The 24,721-nt window shown below is 33.7% G+C and overlaps 1 long non-coding RNA gene across 1 annotated transcript; it reads left to right on the forward strand.

Annotated features, from left to right (window-relative positions):
• Positions 1 to 881: 881 nt before the first annotated feature.
• Positions 882 to 22,344, forward strand: LOC118762348. Its single transcript, XR_004998095.1, has 3 exons — positions 882 to 918; positions 18,916 to 18,921; positions 22,233 to 22,344. It is a non-coding gene; the product is annotated as an uncharacterized LOC118762348 (long non-coding RNA).
• The last annotated feature ends 2,377 nt before the right edge of the window (positions 22,345 to 24,721 follow it).

Here is a 24,721-nt window from a genome sequence, read left to right on the forward strand (position 1 = left end):
CTGTCATGATAATCTTATGCATATTCTTATTTCAGCAGATTGAGATATTGCTGAAACATATTTTTTTATTCCCTTTATGTAAATGAATACCAAAAGCAGAAATATAGCATAATAAAGAACATTTAAATTGACACTTATTTCATGTTTTCCTAAGGAAATGACATTATTGACATATAATATGGGTTGTCATCATTGTGGTCGTGATGATGATGTGATGTCAGGGGTGTGGGGATGTGGTCGTCGTAGAGGTTGATGCTTTTGTTTAGCCTCAGGTCAGCCCTAAATGAGTAGATCTGTACTCAAAAGCATTCTGGTCATGAACTTCCAAGGTTTTCTGAAAGTCATTCTCAGACTTCATTATACAATAAGTATGTAGGCATGTATGTATGTATGTATGTATGTATGTATGTATGTATGTATGTATGTATGTATGTATGTATGTATGTATGTATGTATGTATGTATGCAGCCCATATCAGAATATATGGTAGGTACATAATAACAGCTTTGGAACATTTTAGATCTTATTTCTAGCAATGTAGGGGTCTTGAAACCCTTAGTCACATTTAGTTGATGACTATAATTCTCACATACATACATACATACATACATACATACATACATACATACATACATACATATATATTCTATTTTCTCTCCCTGTTTATTTCTGTGTTCTTTTCTGTTGAAGAGCATAGGCTTGAAATGTAAAAGACTTTTTCACTTCCTGAGCATTAAACTAATACATCTGTTTGTTGTTTACACATCCGTTTTTGTCTTTTGCTGTTTTTTGTAAATTCTCACTATATATATATATATATATATATTTCATTATTCAGTGTCCTTTCTCCCTGTGTATATATACAAATATATATATATATTCATACACACACAAATATATCTTGAAATAGAGAGAGATGTGAAAGGAACAAAAAGAAAAATATATAGTGGGATAAGTTTATCATGAAAATTATTAGTGTGTCACTAAGAAAAGTAAAAGATTTATTATTCTTTGGAGATTGTCCTTTTTTACAATAGCGATGTTGAGAAGAAAGACAGGATGAGAGATGATAAAAATCTGTAAAAAACAAAAGAGAAATTGAGGTAAAAAAGCTCATGTGTAACTTGTCTGTTTACATATATATGTGTGTGTGTATATATATAGATATACATACATACATACGTATATATACATATATATATATATATATATATATATATATATATATAATATATATATATATGTATGTATGTATATATAAATGGGTATGTGTGTGTGGATGCACAAAAATGCACTCATCCTTACACTAAAGAGACCTTTAGTTAGGAAAATTATGATCTTAAGTTTGGTTTTCTTATACCTCTTCTTCACTCTAAAGAATCTGAAAAATAATGGAAGAGGTGCAGTATGAGGTAAATGGTAAAGAGACAGTTGACAGTGGAGGAGATAAGAGGCAACACACATAAAACAGACAGCTATTCCTAGTGTCTTTCTTCACGATTCCCGTAGTTAAAATAAACATGAGAGCTAGTTGTGTGTTTAATGTCTGCATTTAGCAGCAATTAAGCATCTGTTGTTGATGCTTTGTTTTACATAGCCGATGTGAATCAAAAAAGTCAAAACTGTATAACTCTTCTGTGATTTCCTGATTTTTTGTTTTTTAATTGTCATTCATCACTTTACTTTGAGAATGACAATTAACATTAGTTTACTCTCAGACACCATGGGGTAGCTTGCTTTCTCTTGTTTTTTTTTCTCAACAGAATATTGCAAAGCTTTATTTAGACATCTGAGTGCTGCAATATACAAAACTACCACCAGCACTGTCTCAGCAGAAGCCATATATATATATATAAATGTGTGTGTGTGTGTGTAGAGAGAGAGAGAGAGAGAGATACACACACATTCACACACATAATTACATATGAATTTATATATATATATACATACTCACATATATATATGTGTGTGTACATATGTTGTGTGTGTGTGTGTTGATGCACACAAACTCACTTATATACACATTCATGTATGTATTTATGCATACATACATACACAAACACACATGTATGCACATTCACATACACATGTACAGCTTTTGCTGAAACAGTACTATTAGTAGTTTTGCATATTTTATACACAAGGCACATAGTGTATTGGTTAGGGTGTTTGGTTCATCGTCATAAAATTATGAGTTTGATTCCCAGTGGTGCATTGTGTCCTTGAGCAAGACACTTTATTTCACATTGCTCCAAACCACTGAACTGGCAAAAATTAGATGTACCTGTATTTCAAAGGGCCAGCCTTGTCACACTCTGTGTCATGCTGAATCTCCCGCAGAACTATTAAGGGTACACATGTCTGTGAAGTACTCAGCCACTTGCACGTTGATTTCATGAGCAGATCAACTGGAACTTGTTGTTGTAACTGTTGTTACAACTTGTTGTTATAACTGATGGAGTGCCAGTTAGTTATAATTCTCAAGGACCAAATGGATGGATCCTGAAGAAGATACACCAACAATATTGCATCCCACATCATCAGTTCTGCTTACCAAAAGTGGCCCACTTGGCACCGTGCATTCGTAAGTAGTTACTGCAGCAGAAAGATGTGTAGATCATTGTAATATGCTGTATATAACTACAAAATAAATTTTGTGGCTGTACTAGTCTCCATACTCTTTATTATTATTAATATTAACATGTGCTCCAGACAATTTTTACCATCCAGTGAAGACTGCATGGAATTACCCATCGGACGAATTCATGGAGTGACTAACAATTCTTCTGTGATTTCCTGATTTTTTGTAATATGGGACAGATGTTAGACACTGATTATTGTGGTTAGCAGTTAACTGGATCTTAACCTAGAGCTAATAAGGGATCCACCCAGATAATATATTCCACCAAACTCGTAGCTTTTAAATTGCCAAATGCAAGACTTCTTTCTAAATCTTTTATCTTCTATCTTTTATCTTGTTTCACTCATTAAACTGTGGCCATGCTGGAACACCAACTTGAAAATCATTTAGTCAAATGAATCAACCCCATTGCTTATTTTCTTATCAATTCTGATACTTATTCTGTTGGTCTCTTTTACTGAACTGCTAAGTTGTGGGGACAAACACAAACAGAAACACATACACATACAAGACATATGTGTGTGTGTGTGTGTATATATATACATATATATATATATATATATATATACGATGGGCTTCTTTCAGTTTCCAGAAACATTTCTCAAGGGACATGCAGAAAGAAAAAAATGAGCTTCTTACAATCGTGAGCCAAACAAAATAAAAATGTAACACAGAGGAACTATCTTAGTAGAAGACTGAATATTATTAATATTATCTCTATGGCTCAGTTAACAGAACACAGTTGGAAGGAATCACTGCTTACATCTCTACAAGCAGTACATACTCTATACTGCTTTAAAATATATATATATCCTGGAGGGTCTTGTCCTAAACTTTGGCATTCAAAGTTACTCCAACCGCAGAACGGGGCGCCGCTGTGTGGTGCCAAGGATTCCAACAACAACAACAACATCACCATCAAAATACAGGTCCAGATACTGCAACAGCTTGGGTTTCAGAGGACCACAGCTCTTTAACATCCTCCCTAAATGCCTGAGAGACTTACATGGTGTGGATGTGGGTTTCTTTAAAACTAAACTGGATCTCTTCTTGTTGGGAGTCCCAGATGAACCTACCTCACGACAGGAGACACGGATGCGGGCAGCAGCATCGAACTCCCTTGTTGATCAAGTGCCACGTATCAGAGGTGGATTCACAAACTAGTGTAGCTCATTCAGCGGTGGTGCCCCAGCATGGCCACGGCCTTCGGGCTAAAACATTTTTAAGGATTTTAAGGATTTTATATATATATATATATATATATATATATATATATATATATATATATAGGAGCAGGAGTAGGTGTGTGGAAAGAAGCTTGCTTCCCAACCACGTGGTTCCAGTTTCAGTCCTACTGCATGGCACCTTGGGCAAGTGTCTTCTATTACAGCCCTGTGAGTTGATTTGGCAGATGGAAACTGAATGAAGTGTAGCATATGTGTGTGTATGTGTGTCTGTGTTTGTCCCTGCACTATCACTTGACAACCAATGTTGGTGTCTTTATGTCCCATAACTTAGCAGTTTGGCAAAAGAGACTGATTCTTACATAGAATAAGTCCTGGGGTCAATTTGTTCGACTATAGGTGGTGCTCCAGCATGGCCACAGTCAAATGATTGAAACAAGTAAAAGAGTGTATATATATATATATATTATATTCTCTGGTTATGGGATAAATATTACTTTTCTTCGAAACAGGTAAGGTTTGGCCACTGGAAAGGTAAACTGGGTATTGAAATGATGAAATGAGAATGAGGGTGTGAATGAGGCTGATGATCATGATTTCACACACACACACATGACACAGTTTCTGTTTCAATTCCACAGAATGGAACCTTGAAAAATTGTCTTCATTAACAGTTCAATTCCCAGTGGGTTGACCAATGTCTTTTAAATAAAACTATGGAGGTGGAAACTGTAAGGAAGCATGTTGTATGTATATGGATGTATGTGCGTACATGCATGCATGTGTGTGCATGCATGTGTACATGTGTGTGCATGCATGTATGTTCACACACACGTGTATGTGTTTTTGTCATCATGTGTCTTTGTATTGAAACTGCATTGGGACAGTGATACTGTTTATATCCTTCATATGTCCAGCAATGTGGTGATTCCCTGAGGTACTTGAAAAAAAGTAAGGGTTGCCACCAGGAGGGGCATCTAACTGCAGAATTCTTCCTCAAGACATCACATCCAAACCATGCCAGCATGGAAACAGCAGACATAGAAAAGACAATGGTCATGTTGATGACGAAGACAACGACAACGACGATGACGATGATAAGGATAATGATGATAATAATAACAATGATGTCATCTAATTGGAATCATCCTATTTTAATGAAAGTATAGTGTTTTTGTATTATTATTATTTTTCTTCTGAAAGTTTTCATTTGTTCCTTCTACATTTAACACATGTGTAAAGTTTTTATTGAACCAATTTCCTTTTAAGTCCAGTTTCGCACCACCAAATAGCAATAAGCTACAAAATAGATTATTGCTTATGCTTCTTATTATCTGTAAGAGGGGCTGAACTGAAAGAACATGACTGTCTTGTTATGTTGTTTGAATTACTTTTGAAAGAAACTTAGACACTTGTTTGAAATGTGTATATTTCAAAAGTTAAGCTTAACCAAAAAGAAGAGGTAGCTGTGAGGTTTGATTGGATTTAATTCAAGTGAAATGGACCCAAGAGAGGCTCGAGAAAATTGAAACCCTGACTTAAAGCTATTTGACTTAGTAGAAACAGTTAAGGTAATTGGTGTCAGACTGGAATAATGCAATTACCTGAATTTTGTAGCACAGTTGGGGAAATTGAGTTGCATCTGATGGAATAAACAAATTATAACATTGACCATCACTGACTTCTGCTGAAACAAATTTTAGTTGTCGAGAAAAAAAAAGAAGAAAGAAAAAAAAAAGAAACAGATTCATCAACTGTAGACAGTTTGTGAACCTGATATAGATAGAAGAATGTGTTGTGAAAACTTAATGTTTGTCAGCATTTTTACATGTCTGTGTGTGTCTGTGTGTGTTTTAGTATGGATTGGATATGTTTAACACACATGTGCATTCATCTATCTATCTATCTTTCTATCTATCTATCTATCTCTCTATCTATCTGTCTGTTTATCTACCTATTTGTCTATCTACATATCCACACACACACACACATAACTATGTATTGATGTATATTAATAAGACATTCGTTACCAACACACAGGGCTAATACTATTTTGAGGAAAATTTCTAATCCCGTTACCAACATTTTTCTGGAATTGTACTGTAATTTTTCCATACTACATTTATAGGGTGTCATTTTCCTACCAAAAGTGGAATGAAGAATAATCTCTATAGATTTCAGTCAAAGTGCTTCGTTGATGAAGAACCAATAAGGTAACAAATATAAAGAGAAAACTGTCCAAGGCAGCTTTCAGTGAAATATTGCAGGCATTCAAGTGCGGCATGCACTGCATAATAAAATGCCTAATGGCAAATATCTATTCTTGAGAGCAATACTTCTTCTTGATGCCCTGACACCAAATATCAGTGACTGAGCACTTTCTCTTCACACAGCCATTTACACTGAAAATCACCCTTGTTGATCCACTAACGTGTAAAATGAATGTGTATGGGTCATATTTAGCACATTGCATGAGAATTAAAGGTAAATAGTTTAAGATCTCTTTCTTCATATAACCAACGGTTTTATTCTTAGTTTTACTGCCTTTTGAATTGATGTCATTGATGGGCTTTTCGGAAAGACATGTGAAAATGCATTTGTTTTGTGTGTGAGGCAATTTATTTCATTAATATTCAGATTCACTCCTTTGTATATGAAATGGCTATCACTTAATTTAATTGTGACTCACAAATCATACTGAAAAATAGCTGTGGATGAAAACAATGTAAAAATAAAGTGAATATGTGCATCAGAATTTTAAAGTTGTTTGTCAGTGTGTCTTGTACAGCTTGTATAAAAGTAACATGCATGCACTAATCATTTTTGGTGCCTATGGAATCACAAGTAGACTCAGACACCTTCTTGAATCACTAACCCTTGGAAGTAGTTTGAGAAAGAGCTACTTGTTATTTCTAGCATTCCAAATTACTATGAAGAAGCTCCCTTGTTCAGTAACAGTTAACCCTTTAGCATTAAAACAGGCCGTATCTGGTGAAATTATTCTTGCTGTTTTATGTTCAAACTGGCCACATCTGGCCCCTCACATCTATTCTACAATGTCATTCTGAAAATGAAGTTATCTCATAAAAATATGAAAGCTATAAAACAATGGATTATTAATTCAAAACAATATGAATAAATAAACATTACAATTGACAGATTAATCTAAATGCTAAAGAGTTAAAAATTGCATTTTGTTTCTTTGAAGTAGCAAAATGAAACAACAAATATAAAAATAAATAAATAAATAAATAAATAAATAAATGTAGCCATATCAAGCTACAATACCAACATCTGATCTTAGAGAGTTCCACAGGAACTTGGGTTTTGTTTCTGTTACACTATTAAAGACAAATTTTATTTAGAAATCAAAGCTATTAAGTAACAGAAAATATTTGAAAGAAATTTTGTTATTTTCAAAGAATAAAGAAACATAAAAATTGCTTTTCCTTTAACTACAAAATTTTCTGGTTATTTCTGTAATGTTAGAAAAATAACTAAATATCTAGAAATGTCTTAGAAAGTGCCATTTAAACTATGATGTAACAGTAAAATGTTTTCACAACAAAGTAGTTCTTCCTTATAGTCATAAGATCTCAAGCAGGTAAGTCAAGTAAATCTTGTCTGTGAATTGGCATTGAACCAGCACCTCCCATTTCAAATTGATTGGTTCTTATAACATTTACTTGACAATACACACATTATTAAAAAAATGGTAACACAGCTAGGCAGCAGATTAAAAATAAGACAAACTAGGACTGTTGGCAAAATGAAGTTAAATCCACTACTGAGAGTTCTCAGCCACGCCAGCTTTGATTTATTGGCTGGACACTCACCAAATTTATATTTAGATCTAAGGGAAACCAGAACAGGTATTTAATTATTTACTGAATTTCATTTCATGTGTAAATGTTTAGGTGCTTCTCTTCAGATTTCACTCATTCATTTAGTTATGAAGTACAAAATTGTTTAGTCTACAAATTACAGCTCATACTTATGTCTTATTTTAATAGACATATACTTTTTGTTCACTTGAAATTTCAAACAATTATCTTTTAGACATTTTCCACATCTCTGGAAACACTTCACTATTATTATTAGTAGTATTACAGTAAGGCAGTGGGTTGATAAAATGGTTAGCACACCAGGGAAAATGCTTAGCAGCATTTCATCTGTCTATACATTCTGAGTTCAAATTCTGCTGAGGTCTTCTTTGCCTTTCATCTTTTTAGGGTTGATAAAATAGGTACCAGTTGAATACTGGGGTCAATGTAATCAACTTACCCCCTTCTCCGAACTTACTGGCCTTCTGCCAAAATTTGAAACTATATTAGCATGCTGGGGGAAATGCTTAATGGCATGTCATCTTTCACCTATGCTTTGAGTTCAAATTCTGCTGAAGTCAGCTTTGCCTTTCATAATTTTGGGGTCGATGTAAACAGTACCTCTCAAGCACTGGGGTTGATGTAATCATCTTACCTTCTCCCCACAAATTTCTAGCCTTGTGCCCATAGTAGGAATGATTATTAATAGTATTATATTAAGGTGGAGAGCTGGTAGACTGGCTAGCATGCTAAACAAAGTGCTTAGTGGCATTTTGTCTGTCTTTATGTTCAACTTCCACTGAGGTCAACTTTGCCTTTCATCCTTTAGAGGCCGATGAAATGAATACCAGTCAAGCAATGTGGTCAATGCAATTGACTACCATCCATCTCCGCCAAATTTCAGGCCTTGTGCCTATAATAGAAAGTTTTATTGCTAGTTTTCTCATGTGACTGAAGACCAGGATTTGGGACCCCTTATGCTACATTTCTGATAATAGCTTCTTAATTCATTTGCAGTTAAATCTTGTGGGGTAAAAATTAAGATTATTAGGCTGAAATTTGAAAAACCAAAGGATATCGACCATTTGAATGAACACAATGTTGTTTTAGTCTTTACTTGTTATATTTTAGATAAAGATATACTAATATAGTACAAATCAGGCCTCTGAACACAAATAAGATAGTCTTGGTTTCATTTCACTGAAAAAACCCCCTCAAATAGTCATGTCTGCAATGCTATGATCTGCATTATCAAAATATGCCTGGACCCATACAGGCCATAAATATGATGCAACATAATCTTTAATCTTTTATTTGTTTCAGTCATCAGACTGTGGCCATGCTGGGGTACTGCCTTGAAGAATTTTCATTGAATAAATTAACCCCAGTACTTATTCTTTAAAGTACTGGTACTTATTCTATCAGGCTCTTTTGCTGAATCACCAAGTCATGGGGATGTAAACGCACCAACACTGGTTGTCCAGCGATAGTCGTGGGGACAAACAAACACATACACATATATGACAGGCTTCTTCCAGTTTCCATCTACCAAATACACTCACAAGGCTTTGGGTGGCCAAAGGCTATAGTAGAAGTCACTTCCCCATGGGACCACACATAAGAACTGAACCCAGAACAATATGGTTGGGAAGTAAACTTATTACTACACAGCCACTCCTGCGCCTATAATATTAATATATTTAGAAAAAACGGGATTAACCTAAAAATAAAATATCAGATCTATTGCAATATCTTTATCCTCTAAGCCTTTAATTTATCTTGAAGCTCAAGCTAAACAAAAGTATAAATTTTGTGTAATTAATTCCTCATTTCTTGAAGTTATTTCACCATTTCCTTGACAATTGTTCATAATTGTTTCTATGAGTTTACTTGCTTTCTTCTCTGCAAATTACCTGGGCTATAAATGTGTTCTACACATTTTCATCCCTTTGGTTGAAGATGAAAGTAGGGTAGGACAGTTGGTGTGCTGATGATGACTGTTGAGACAGAAACATTAGTCCACAGCTGTCCTTTTATCTTCATACTATGACTGTATAGTAAGAAGTTTGCTTCCTAACCACATTGTTCTGGGTTCAGTCCTACTGCACGGCACTTTGGACAAGTGTCTATAACTATAGCTCTGACCATACAAAAACATATAAGAGAATTTTGGTATACCAATACCGAAAGAAGACCATCATATATATATATATATATACACACACACACACATATACGCATATGTATATGTACATGAGTGTGTATTTATCTATGTGTGTGTGTGTTTGTGTTTGTTTCCTACCACTGCTTGACAATTGGTGTTAGTTTGGTTACATCCTTGTAACTTAGCAATTTGACAAAAAGAGACCAATAAAATAAGTACCAAATTTTAGAAAAAGTATTTGGGATTAATTTGTTCAATTAAACCCTTCAAGGCAGTGCTCCAGCATGGCTGCAGTCCAATGATTGAAACAAGTAAACAATAGAAAGATAAAATATGCTATATAAATATGTTTGCATCTATGTATATTACTTAATTAGTTTTTGAATGTTTTGTATATTAAATAGAGTATAAGTAACTTATGCAGTTATATCATCATCATCATCATTAACATCATCCTCATCAGTATTCATTATCATTGCTTTAACATCCACTTTTCCATGCTGACATGGGTCAAACAAAATTTATTGAAGCAACCTTTCTACAGCTGCAGCATGCTTTTCAAAAGATGGAAAGCTCACAACATGAATTATCTTTGTGATAGATTGGTTGTATAGGGATTGATCCAGCACTAATCAACAACAGAAAACCACTACTGCTGCTGCTGCCACCACCACCGCCACCACCGCCACCACTACTGAAAAAGCCGGAAAGGAAAATGATTGCTATGTGATCATTGTTAGTATATAATTTCAAAATAACAGCAAGCAGTTACCATGGCTTATATATGAAGTGCTGAACATATGAATTGTTGCAAGATATTTAGGTTAGTTATCATTGCAGCATTTTTACACTTGAATTAAGTCCTTTACAATTAAAATATTTGGATCTTTTCACTTTGACCAGCAGATTTAAAAAGTAATATTTTGTAACTAAACACTTTTAAACTTCGTATACTGGTGGAATGTGTCACATAAAACATCTTTTTCTCTTGGCGTTCTTAAGAAAATTCTGTAGTTTGTAAGCTATTTGTTGTTAAATTTCTCGTATTTGGGCAATTTCAACCAATCAATGACGTCTATTGAGGTGAATACAAATACTGCTGCTGTTTGTCAACACGAAGTTCCGGCGGTGTATATTTCGTTTGTCACTGTTTAAAGAATTTTCTCAAGAACGCCAAGAGTAAAAGATGTTTTATGTGACACATTCTACTAGTATACGAAGTTTAAAAGTGTTTAGTTACAAAAAATAATTTTTTAAATCTGCTAGTCAAAGTGAAAAGATCCAAATATTCTGTTATCCTAAAGTAGTGAGGGTTGTATGAAATCTTGGAATTTATGTGAACTAGGTTTGGGCCATGATCTTAATAATTCTTGTTTGGAAATGCTTTAAAGAAAAGAAAGCTGAAATGGCCTGACCATGAAACAAGACTTAATGTCCTTGTGAAGGCCATACTTTAAACATTTAGCATTCTACCCATTTTGTGTTCGAGTTGACCAGATCAGAACTCTCACACCTACCTTACAATGTCATTCTAAAAATAAGCAATCATATCATTGCTATCCTGAAGCTATGAGATAATGCATGATTAATTCAAAACAATGTGAATAAAAAAGCTACATTTGACAAAGAAATCTGAATGCTAAAAGGTTGAGGAACTATAAACATAAAAAGAATTGGTAGATAATGGAAAAGATTGATGGACAAGGACAGAGAATGGGCTAGCAAATCATTAATGGAGACCCGAGTTTTTGTACACATTGGTGACAAGATGGAGGAAACAAGTGTACAGTATGTTATGTGTGTGCTCATACGATACCACTGGAAGGTGAAGCCAAGCAAACCAAGCCAAGCTACATCAAACCAGGCCAAGACTGGTCTAGCCAAGCCTAACTAAGCCACGCCTGTCCAAGGTAAGCCTAGCCTAGCCTAACTTAGCCAAGACAAGCCAAGCTTAGCCTAGCCAAATCAAGTCTAGCCTAGTCAAGCCAAGCCAAGTCAAATCTAGGCTAGCCAAGCCAAGCCTTGCCAAATAAAACCAAAGTACCCATGAATGCTCTTGTAAGAGTAGCTATATATCATAATAAATACATCTTCCCTAAAATCTATCACACTTCAAATAAATAAATAGAATTTAAAAAAAATTTCTAGCATCAAGCTCTTTGCTGTAGCATTCAAACTCCATTTCTGTTAACTCTTGCTCTTCAATAGATTTATGATAATCAATATTTTGTTCCACATCATCATCATCATCATAATGACAACAGCAGTAATATCAATTGTTTTATTAACATTTGTGTCATCGTTATTTTTATCATCCTTGTCAACTCTTCCATCAATGTCACTTCCACCACCACCACCACCACCACCATCATCATCATCATCTTCCATTATTTTCTGATCAATTGTATGCATGTTTGTGAAGAGTTGGTACTGATGACTAGGGTAACAACTATGAAGGTGATATTGATGGTGATGGTTATGGTAATGATGATGGTGATGTGATATGTTCTTTATGAATATACTTCCTTTCATGTATCAAACATCCGGTGTCACATAATTGCGACAAAGATTGACAGTTAAAAATCATTCTTTGAAATGAGATAATCAAAAATCAGGAACAAAGTCAATGATCAAGAAGACAGCCATTAAATAAGAATTGTTATCTGTCAGAAGTGTCAGAGTTTAACCGATTCTAAGGAATTTACTTTAATTCACAGAAGACATGTTCATGACTGCAATTTAAAAATGACAAGGGCAATGCTAAAGCTATTAAACAAAATTCAATTTTGATTATATTTATATACTTAAATATTTATATTTTAAAAAATTATTATCATTAAATTTTATTTCATTTATTATTTTTAAGTTTCTTTCTTTGTAACTTGACAATATTTCTGAGATTTTGTGACCGTTTTTCTTTAAATAATTTTTTTTATTTCAAATAGTTGGAAGCTTTTAAGCATTTTCTTTGTGAAGAAGAATTTAGGGTAACCAAGATAAAAGCATGTTTGAACTATAGGCTGCTATTTCAAAAATATTTTAATTTCAAAGGAATTGGCATGTGATTTCTGAGGACAGATAGTGAAAACTTTTTAACTTCCTTGCATAAAACCTCTGTAAGAATTGGAATCATTTTCATCACACATCTTTGGTGACAGAATCATTAGCATACCAGACAAAATGCTAAGCAACATTTTGTCTGACTTTATGTTCTGAGTTCAAACTTTGTTGAGGTTGACTTTGCCTTTTTTGCGGTTGATAAAATAAGTACCAGTTGGGCACTCGGGTTCATGTAATCTACTTACCCTCTCAAACGAACTAGCTGGTCTGGTGCCAAAATTTGAAACAAGTGTTAACAACTGAAATTAGGTACATTTGTTATTGTAAGAACCACTTCAGTACTGATTGTACCAAAGAATTGAAGTGTGAATGAGTAAGTGAGTGAAACAGAGAGAGAGAGAGAGAGAGAGAGAGAGAGAGAGAGAGAGAGAGAGAGGAGAGAGAGAGAGAGAGGAGAGAGAGAGAGAGAGAGAGAGAGAGAGAGAGAGAGAGGAGGAGAGAGAGAGAGAGAGAGAGAGAGAGAGAGAGAGAGAGAGAGAGAGATGAAAGTAATGAAGATCATCTATGCAAAAAGAGCATAAAACCTCAGTTTATCAGACAGTGGAATTCCTTTATTTCTGTTAACTCTTGCTCTTCAATAAATTTATGATAATCAATATTTTGTTCAACATCATCATCATCATCATCATCATCATTAACATCATCATCATCATAGTGACAACAGCAGTTGTTCACTAACAGCATCAACCAGTACAATCACTTGTAATCATCATGTGATGAGTGAGACATAATGGTTGTACAGGAAAATACCCAGACTGTCAAAGGAAACATTAACTCTTTCGTTACTGTATTTGTTTTGAAATACATAACTTTTGTTTCAAATTTCTAAAGTAATGAAGACTTTAGTAAAATAACATAATCATTATTAAACTGGTTTTTGGAACACAAATTAACATGAAATTTTAATGAAAGGTTTTAATTTGGGTTACTTTAAAGCAGGAAGTTGGTATGGTAGAACCAGGGGCAATCTGAGGTGGGTTAACACAAAACCATGAAAGTGAGTGAAGAAGGACTTCTATAAAACAATAATGATGCCCCTCCATTAAAGAAACAATGAAGAAGATGAAAAGCAGATGAAGAGCTAAAATAGTAAAACTACATCACGTAATATAGAAGGGTGGTGCAAAAATAGGTATGCATTAATGAAAAAAGAAAACATGTACAATACTCGTTTATTTTTAGCAAAAAAAATTTAAAGTTATGACAAAAGTACTATTATAGTTACGATAAATGTACTATGATTATGACACTGAAATATCAAAAATGAGGCTAACTAATTTAATGTGTGAAGAATTTTAATGATTTACGTATTATATCATTGACATGACACTTATTGTATACCTACTTTTGCATTCTCCTGTGTATATCTTTCATCTTGTTTTAGTTATTAGACTGCAGCCATGCTGGGACACCACATGAATCCAGTACTTACTTTTTTTAAAGACTGGTTATGGGGGCATAAACAAACCAACAGCAATTGTTAAGCAGAAGTGGAAAACAAATACACACATAGGTATACGCATAAACTCACACACACATACAATATTTATATATATATATGCCTATATATACTGATACATCTGCTTGTTTTCTACACCAACTGTCTTCATCTTTTTTTTTTTGTGAATTCTCCCTATTTATATATATATATATATATATATTGGCATATATGATGGGCTTCTTTCAGTTTCTGTTTACCAAATCTATTCACAAGGCTTTGATTGGCTTGGGACTATAGTGGAAAAGACTTACCAAAGGTGCTATGTTGTGGGACTGAACCTGCTACCATTGTGGTTGGGAAGCAAGCTTCTTACCACACCACCACACCTATATATATATATATATATATATATATATATATATATATATATTGGCATATATGATGGGCTTCTTTCAGTTTCTGTTTACCAAATCTATTCACAAGGCTTTGATTGGCTTGGGACTATAGTGGAAAAGACTTACCAAAGGTGCTATGTTGTGGGACTGAACCTGCTACCATTGTGGTTGGGAAGCAAGCTTCTTACCACACCACCACACCTATATATATATATATATATATATATATACAATTGTATATAGAACACTTTTTGATTTGTGTAATTTCTGATCATTTTCAGGTTCCTTATTTGTGAATGAGTACATAGTCTCAGACTAGATTCAGATTTTTTAAAAAAACCTGTTTTGCTAAACAAAGAATAATAGTGTTTCTTATCTACACAACCACTGATACAATATAGATATAAATACTGAAAATAAATTTTCTGAAGATGAAGTTAATAGTGCAGAAACTTATAATGTTATTAGCAACTCATCTCAAAATTTTCAATATTTAATAAAAATCATTTCTTCTTCTTGGCTTGTAAACCAATTTGACAATGATCACTTAGTTATGGTACACCAAGCAGTAATGACCATAACAAAAAGAAACAATAAAAAATGAAACAAATACTGCATGTAGAATAGTTATACATTATAAGGACAGAAAATTAATTTCTTTAGCTACTGAGAATAAGGGAAAATGGTTAACAGTGATTGAAATCTTAAAATTGTTTTCAATAGGGATACATTCCAGCAACTCTTTAGTGTTCAACAAGAGAATAAATACAAGCAAGTTACATTGTTGTAGTAAAATTTCTAATGAACTTTTTCTTTGTAAGTTTTTAATTTAGGTTACTTTAAGACGGGAAGTTGTATGTACCACATACAAGGTTCAAGAATGGGTTGTGTGTTTATGAAACTTGTTTTGCAATCACTTGAATTTGTGCTCAGTTCTACTGCCTAGTACTAGGCAGTAATGGAATTAGGTGAATTTGGTAGATGAAACTGAGGGGAAGCCAGTCAGATAGATATAGTCAATTCAAATAAACGAATAATAAAATAAAATTAAATTAACGGACAAAAAGAGGACATGCATAAAGAATGTATTAGTTTGACACTTGGCAAAAAGAGGAAGTTTGATATCACAAGCATAGCTCTTTGTCAGAAAGGAGAAAGTGAAAAGTCCAAAGAAGGAAAAGAAACTACCGACAGCATGTGTGTAGTATATATATATATATATATATATAGTTAAAAAGAAAGGGTAGAAACAGCACAAAAGTGTTTCAAGATTGTCTTATATTTATGTAAGATCTTATAACTTACTGGTTTTGGCAAAATAGACAGAATGAGTACTAGACTTGAAAATACGTACTGGCGTCAATCTGTTCAACTAAAACCCTTCAAGGTGGTGCTCCAGCATGGCTGTAGTCCAATGAATGAAACAAGTGAAAAGATACTTTTCATATAATTTCTTTATTAGTGGTTTGGAGAAAAGGAAGGAAGGACTGAGCCAAGTGATTAGTGAGTGGTTTGGGGTATATGGACTCAATATGAGGGATAATGGACAAAAATGAATACTTCAGAAGGGCCTGAGCTCATGTGGCAAGAGATCAACTAATTCTGAGGAACAGAGGCCATAGCTGTAATTGAAGAAGCAGAGTAAGTGAACCAGAGGTTGGAATGTGTCAGTGTGCAACTTCTTGCCAATTAGTAGAGCATTTTTTTTTTTAAATATGTGATTTAGCATGTCAGCTTGTTTATTGCAGCAGCTCTGTCCCAAATGTAGGAACAATATTCTGTTCTTCAGTTCAATTAAAAAGATATAATTTGACTCTGAAATCTTCAGCATTGGTAATGACCAAAGTAAAAAAGATGCATTTGTAGTGTAACAGTTTAATGGCACAAAACTAAAAGAACCAAGGAAAAAAAACTGTCATAGCTGAGATTATGAGAGAGAGGAAGGGAGAGAGAGGGAAAGAGAATGAGAGAGTGGAGAGAGAGAGAGTACACTGGTGTTATTAGTTGCAGTTATGTTGATGGAAGAGGAATTTGCTTTTATTGCTTCTATGGCTGCTCTTCCTAGTTTTCTTTTACAATACTGCAATTTTTTTTTCATACAGAAATTGAATTTTTCTTTCTTTCAAATTCAAATCCTTATTGTTTTGTTACATTAAAATCTTTGCTGATTAGAATTATTTTCCAGTCACTCTCCTTGCTATGTAGGTCAGAAAATCCAGTCAGGAATGCACAGTTTTTTTCTTCCTTTTTTGAAGTGGGGAGGAATTCATTAACAAAAGCAATATCATTATTCAATATTTCAGTAATTCCCATTAGGCACAATTGGATTCATTATTGCTGTTTGGTTCTCAGTGAACTAAGTCTGGCAACTAATTTAAATTTCTGTTTGGATGCAGCCATTTGGAAAAGTATGAACATCACAAATTCTCGTTTCTCTTGTTTAAACTTTTTACCATAGCTTCATACAATGAAAAAACAGAAATAATAATTATTACGAATGTTCTTGTTTTAGCATATTCAGTTTCTGATGTCACGGTGTTCTAGAAAGTTTTCTGTAAACTTAATTAATAATGCAGTTTCAATTTCCAGATAGATTTTTGTCACTTCATTTAAATTGCTAACACTTTTGAGAAAGGTAAAAATTACACACATTCCCATTTACTGTCTAACAGTCTCTAGTTTTATGCTAGTGTTCAAAATTATTAATACAAATAATGATATTGCTACAGACTAAGTGGTTTGTGATATTTAGCTAAGAAACAGTATTCTAAGATCAAATCCTGTCTATTTGCAGAAACTATTTTTTATCTTTTCTTTTATATTTTATTTATTTCAGTCTTTTGACTGCAGTCATGCTGGGGCACCATCTTGAAGAACTTTTAGTTAATCGAATCGACCCCCAGTCCTTGTTTTTTTTTAAGCCTGGTCCTTATTTCATCGGTCTCTCTTTTACCAACTGCTAAATTATGGGGATGTAACCTCACCAACATTGCTTGTCAAGTGGTAGTGAGGGGCAAACACATATATGAACACACACACATACACATAGATGATGGGCTTCTTTCAGTTTCCATTTACCTAATCCACTCACAAGGCTCTGGTCGGCTCAAGGTTATAATAGAAGACACTAGCCCAAGGTGCCACACAGTGGGACTAAACCTGAAACTATGTAACTGGAAGCAAGCTTCTTTCCACATCTATGTGAAAGTCTACTGAAGGAACTGCTCCTGTTCTTGGGTGGCAGAGTTAAACTGTTGTCCTTTTTAAAAACCTGCACCTGCACGCTAGGTGTCTTTCTCAAAATACATTCTGTTGCAGGCATTTATGTCAGGTCTTTGATTTAAAGACATGTGCCTCCTTTCCTCCAACAACTGGTGAACATCAGGGGCTTGTCTGTCTACTATACCATTGATATCTACAACCAGATTTCTTGTAAGTTTTGTAAGTTCATAAGTTTACTAGAAATAGCAACCAATTTCCCTTAAAATAACATATTTTCATCTTAAAAGGACTTAATGGATAATATAGTCCACATGTATTGTCCAAAAATAAGATGGAATGGTCGTGACTGGAGTGCTTTGATTATAGGTCTTCATGATCAGAATTGACCTTGGGCTTAATTGCAACAACTGTGTTAATGCTTTGTGATTATAATTTGAATATTAATGCTGAGTTCATTAGTATTGTAGAAATGCTTGGTGAAGCACTTTTTATAATGTTTCTGAAAACCTGTTTGAGTTGTCCTCTCTTTCGTTATGCTCTGAATAGAATATTACAAAAAAGGTGAAACATGGCAACCTGACAATTCTTCTTTCTTGCTTAAATAAAAACACTGGTAGATAAAAAGGGTTAAGGAATGTGGTCATATTTAGAACTTCTTTAAGAGTGTCAAAGTTATCAATGAGACATTTCACCAAGAAGGGTTTTTGTACTGAGTAGGAGTACTGGAAAAAGAGAAAAAAAAAGGCTCATTTTGCTATTAGGCATGACTTTATAAATATGACTACATTTCTTAACCGTTAAAATCTTTGAGTGTTTTTGCATATATAAGGAAGAAAAATTGTCTGGTTGTGATGTTCAACACATTTTTATAATGACATTCAGAACATAATTGAAAGGGGGAAATCCACACTAGCTTTTGAGAAGTAGAGAGTAATAACCAACCTTGCTTCAGGACATAACAGAATGTCTCTAGCAGCTCATGACTTCAAGACATGCTTGACTCATGTTTGCAATTTGCAGTTATGAACAAAATGAAATTAACAATGACAACTTTTACATCAAAAAAGTAAAGATTCCCTTATTTTGGAAACTATATATATTGAAAATCCTTTATGTTGCTGTTGTAGCTGATTATTCCATGTCAGATTTGATCCAGCTTACCATTTGTAACCCTCTCATCTTGTATTCAGAATCACTTTAGAAAACACATTTTTCGTTACATCTGAGTATCATTTGAGGGAGATGGTGGCTGGTTTTTTAGCATAGAGATTTTTCTTAAATTATGATCAGCTGAGCCCTCAATGGTTAACTTCATTAAAATACTTATGAATATTTTAGAGAATAACTTTGAAGTCATTTGAAAATGGTAAAGTAGGGAACAGGAAGTAAGAAATTATTGTTCATCCTTAAATCTGTTCTGATCAAACAAACCTACAATCTCAAAGTATGCCATCCATAAAAATCCCCTTATTCAATAAGTCAATCTGTGTTTTTTTTTTATTATATTTTTGTCCTTTTAAAGACAGTAGTATATGATTTGAGTGTTATTTAACTGATATTTCTAGCAGAATGAGCACCCGCAATGAGGCAGCTCCCTCGATGGCTCAGGAAGTAAAGAGTATTTTTAATATCAAGATAACGTTCTATAATATTTAAATATTTTCTTCTCTGCCCCAGCAAATACTATTCACTAATTTTAAAAAGAAGTTATTTGAATTCTGTTACCCAGGCAGGAAGTGGTACCTTTGATCAGCCATCTTTTTCTAATCTGCATATGAATTATGGATAAAAGAGAAGAAAGACCCTTTCTTTCAAAATAATATTTTCATCATATGATTTTCTCTTCTCAAAAAAATAAAAATGAAAATAAAAGGAAAAAAAACAGGAGCAGCTACATCCATAAAATTTTAATTAAAGTGGAATATAGAAGTCAAATAAAATGGTTGATTGGCTTTGTTTAAAAATTTATACAATATCACAGACTATATGTATATGTCAGAGTGTGTTCGTTTCTGTGTGTTTGTGCTTTTGTGTATGTGTGTGTGTGTGAATGTGTGTGTGTGCGTGCATGTGCGTGTGTGTGCCCATGCATATATGTATATACATATATATATGGATATATATCGTTCACACACTTGCACAGATTTACATACACACATTCTTGTTTATATGCTCATATTCATATGTTATATATATATATATATATATATTTATTTATTTATATGTATGTACGCACACACGCATATATACATACATAGATACAGATACAAATAGAGATATATAATATAGATATATGTATTTGTGCTTTTATATATGTTTATGTATATGCATGTGTGTGTGTGTGTGTATGTGTGTATATGTATATATGTCATGAGTGCACATTTATATGCATGCATATACGTGTTTATATGCATGGGAAGTTTATGAGTGTTCATATATTGGTATATGTAAAACTATGCATATTTTTGCACTTGTTTCTATAGAAATATTGGTGCGTAATGGTTTTTCAGAAATGAAATTTTTAAAACAAAATAATCATACATATACAGTTTAGCTCCCATTATTGGATGATAGTTTTATTCTATTCCATCATTCACCATCTAAAATTCTTGGTTTTGTGACTCATTTTGTAATGTTGTTGTGCTAAATTATTTCTGTGTCCAGAGAAGCTAGCTTTGATTGAGATACCGGTAAAGCTTGTCCAGCTTATAAAAATATGTTGAAAGTGAGTGTTTAATTTTTATTTCATATTTGTGCCATTACCAATATGTTAGAACCAATCCATAAATTAATGTCTGCTGATTCATGCAGTTCTTTTATAATTCATCCTTGAAGAATTTTAGCCAAACTTTTATAATTCATCCTTGAAGAATTTTAGCCAAACTTATCAACCCATTACTTTATTACTGTTTTGTAAAATCTGTTTTTTATTTTATCGGTCTCTTTTGCTGAACCACTAAGTTATGGGGATATAAACACACCAACACCAGGGAACAAACACATACACAAAAACACACATACACAAATACAAACGCACACACACACACACATACACATACACACACACATACACACATATATGACACACTTCTTTCAGTTTCCATTTACTAAATCCTCTCACAAGGCTTTGGTCAGCCTGTAGCTATAGTAGAAGACACTTGACCAAAGTACCACACAGTGGGACTGAACCTGGAACCATGTAGTTTGGAAGCAAACTTCTTACCACACGGCCACAATGAGTAAATATGTAAAAAGAATAAAAAACAACAAACAAATAATGTATTCATATTGGCTTCAAATTTTGACAAAAGGCCAGTAAGTTTGGGAGAGGGGGTAAGTCGATTACATCAACCCCCAGTGCTCAACTGGTACTTAATTTATTGACCCTGAAGGGATTAAAAACAAAGCTGACCTCAATGGAATTTGAAATCAGAATTTACAAACAAATGAAGTACCACTAAGCATTTTGCTTAGCATGCTAATGATTCTGCCAGCTTCCCACCTTAATAATAATAATAATAATATTGGTTTCAAATTTCGGCTCAAGGCCAGCAATTTCTGGTTAGTGGGTAAATTAATTACATTGACCCCTGTCACTCAATGGGAACCTATCTTATCAACCCTGAAAGGATGAAAGACAAAGTTGACCATGGTGGAATTTGAACTCAGAACACCAAGCTGGACAAAATGCTGCTAAGAAATTTGCCTGGCATGCTAACAGCTCTGCCAGCTTACTTCCTTAAATAATGTATCCATATTAAATTGTTTAATTAGCTTCCACACAGTTTCCATCTTCCAAATTCCCTCACAAAGCATTGGTTGACCCAGGGGCACAGTAGAAGTTTATATGACCATAAGTGAATATTTTGTCAGATAAGGTACATATACCTATGAGTTTATCATTTGTCTTTGTCCTAATTTATTCAGCTTTATGTCTGCAGAGTAAAACAGTTTTATGATTTTAGCATTATGATTTCAAAGTTGAGTAACTGAAGTGATATTTTTGGTTCCATGATTAAATTTTGTCGGATGAAAATGTGGAAAGTGTAGGAGACATTACTTTTGCTGAGTTATCTTTCATCTGCACTCATGCTGAGGCACCACATTTAGTTTAGGGGTTCTCATCCATTTTTTGGTGTATGGATCCTTTTGATTACTATTTCAGTTTGATGGATCCCCATAGCCACTCAATGTGTTTCACACATTCACTTGTATAGGTTGAACTATGTAAAACATGAGAGAAAGAAACCTAGCTGTTTCTTGCAATACCTACCAATACATTCATCTAAAGCAAAAATGTTTTCAGGGGTCCTTAAAATACTGTTGTGGATGCCCAGATTATTATTTTGTCATGTGGACCTTATATGGACCTCAGTTGAGAACCACTGGTTTAGTTGAACAAATAAACCCCTGTATATATATATTTTTAAAGTCTAGTACTTATCATGTTGCTCTCTTTTGCTGAACCATTAAGTTATAGGGATGTAAACAAACCAAAACTGGGTGTCAAATGGTTAGCTTTTTTTGAGCTTGGAGTATCTGGTGCAGCAAAGTGGAGGGCTATAAATTCCATCACTGAAGCTGCAAAGAAGACCATTAGGAGGCTTTGGAAAAGCGGAGCAGATTAATGGTTTGCTGTTTTTAGGAGCCAACTGTACAAAGAGGTTGGATGTTGAAAGATCTGAAATCCCCCAATATCTCAAAAGCATCACTGACAATGCAGTTCTGAGCATTTGCAAGATGTATCTTAAAACTATTACTCTCTTTTGCTGAAACATCTAGTTACAGAGTCATAAACAAACCAACACCAGCTGCCTCAGTAATGGTGAGGAACAAAGAATAACAGAGGCACACACACACACTCGACAAGCTTTCACACAGTTTTCATCTACCAGATTCACTCAGGAGGTACTGGTTGGTCCAGGTTCATAGGAAAAGATATTTGAAGAAGGTGCTGTGCAGTGGGACTGAACCTGAAAGCACCTGCTTATAAAGTGAGCTTCCTAACCACACAACCATTACTCATCCATTAAAATGATGTGCTCCCTCTCACTTATGTTTTTTGAATCACGAAGTTGTTGGTCCTGAATAAATAGAAAATGGTCATTTAACCTACTAGAAATAACAACCACATCTCTCTCAAATCAAGGAAGGACGTATTGAGTAATATAGTGTTAGATACCTCTAAAAAGACAGGATGGCCATGGTTGAAATGCAACTAAACATTAATCTAATCAATCAATACTGATCTGGGAATAACACACAGCAAGTCTTATTTAAAATGGTGTGGTGCTTACAAATCAGTAAAGCCTTAAATTTTAACTGGTTTATAACATGAAAGTTTCATAAATTTTTTCTGATTAGCTTCAACAAGGATGTTGAAACTGATTTTCAATTTGTGTGTGTCTTTGTGTGTGTGATGGCCACCAAGGCATTCTAAATTAATATTTTTCTTAATTTTCTTCTTAAGGAGACCAGAAATAATTAATTAACTGACTCTCCAACATTATAGAGATATAAGATAACCTTACACATGTGAGCTTAAGGTAAAAACGTATTTTTAGTCATGCTGAGAAAAATAGTTATCATGATTAAATCACGTTTCTGTCCTTGTAACTAGAAAAAGGAGATCATGCTGACCAGTTTCAGTATTTTTTACTGCTTTATCAGATACTGTTAGTAATTTTTTCTGACCACAGAGAAAACTGTAGTTTATAGATATTTATTGTATGCACAAAGTCGCAGAGAACTAAATTGGTTTGCTTTAATTTGTGTAACATTTGCATAAATAGAGGAAACATTTTAATTATGAGGTGGTATCAAAGAGTTCCAGGACTAGTTATGTTTAATAAATAATAACTTACCATAAAACCCCAAGTAATTTGCCCAGGTGATTTTCAGGAAAAAATAATTATTAAAAAAAAGCTTCAACTTGTGTAAAATTCGCACTCAAAAGTTTTCAGAATTACCAATATGGCCAGGGGGAAAAAGGTTTCCAATTTAGTTGTATTTAGCATAATTTCACTTACTTATGATTAGATTTTGTTAAATTTTCATTAAATAAAAATAATATTTATTTAACAAGTATTACATTGAAAGCTATTAAATTACGAAGTGTTTGTGTTATTGATAACGAACTTTATTATACATTTCTTGCCCACAAGAGATTATGCCTGATCTTTAGCATACTTCTGTATGTCTTCTGAAATGATGATCACAGGAAAAGTTGTTGATAATTCTTATCAAAAAAAGCAAAGCTGATAAATACGTACAAGTGTTGCAAAATAAGTTTAGTTACCAATAAACATCAGCTTGGAGGAAACTCTACTCAACTGGCAGAGGAAGGTGACCGATCAAACTGATTATGTAAGCAGAATTCTGATAAGTCGAAAGTGTCTTCTTGTCTCAAGCTCTGATTTTCTTCCTATTCTTGTTGGTATCTTTGATATGGTGTAGCGAAATTTTAATCCCTTTCACACTTATAAAATGTCAAGCAAACTAAAAAATTTGTTATTACCATTTTAGCCGGATAGTTTGGTAGCCAGCTAAAATAAACATAAAAATCAAAAGGAGAAAATAAACAGCTTTGCAAGTTTAACTCGTTTACTGAACAAGAGCATTGCAAAATTTAAGAAGCGACTTGTTAGAATATACACATCTGTGAGGAGACATAAACAAGAATAGCAAAAATCTACTGTAGCAAAAGAATTGGTAATACATACATTACAAG

The sequence above is a fragment of the Octopus sinensis genome, linkage group LG2 (assembly GCF_006345805.1).
Source record: "Octopus sinensis linkage group LG2, ASM634580v1, whole genome shotgun sequence".
In the NCBI taxonomy this organism is placed as follows: Eukaryota; Metazoa; Mollusca; class Cephalopoda; order Octopoda; family Octopodidae; genus Octopus; species Octopus sinensis.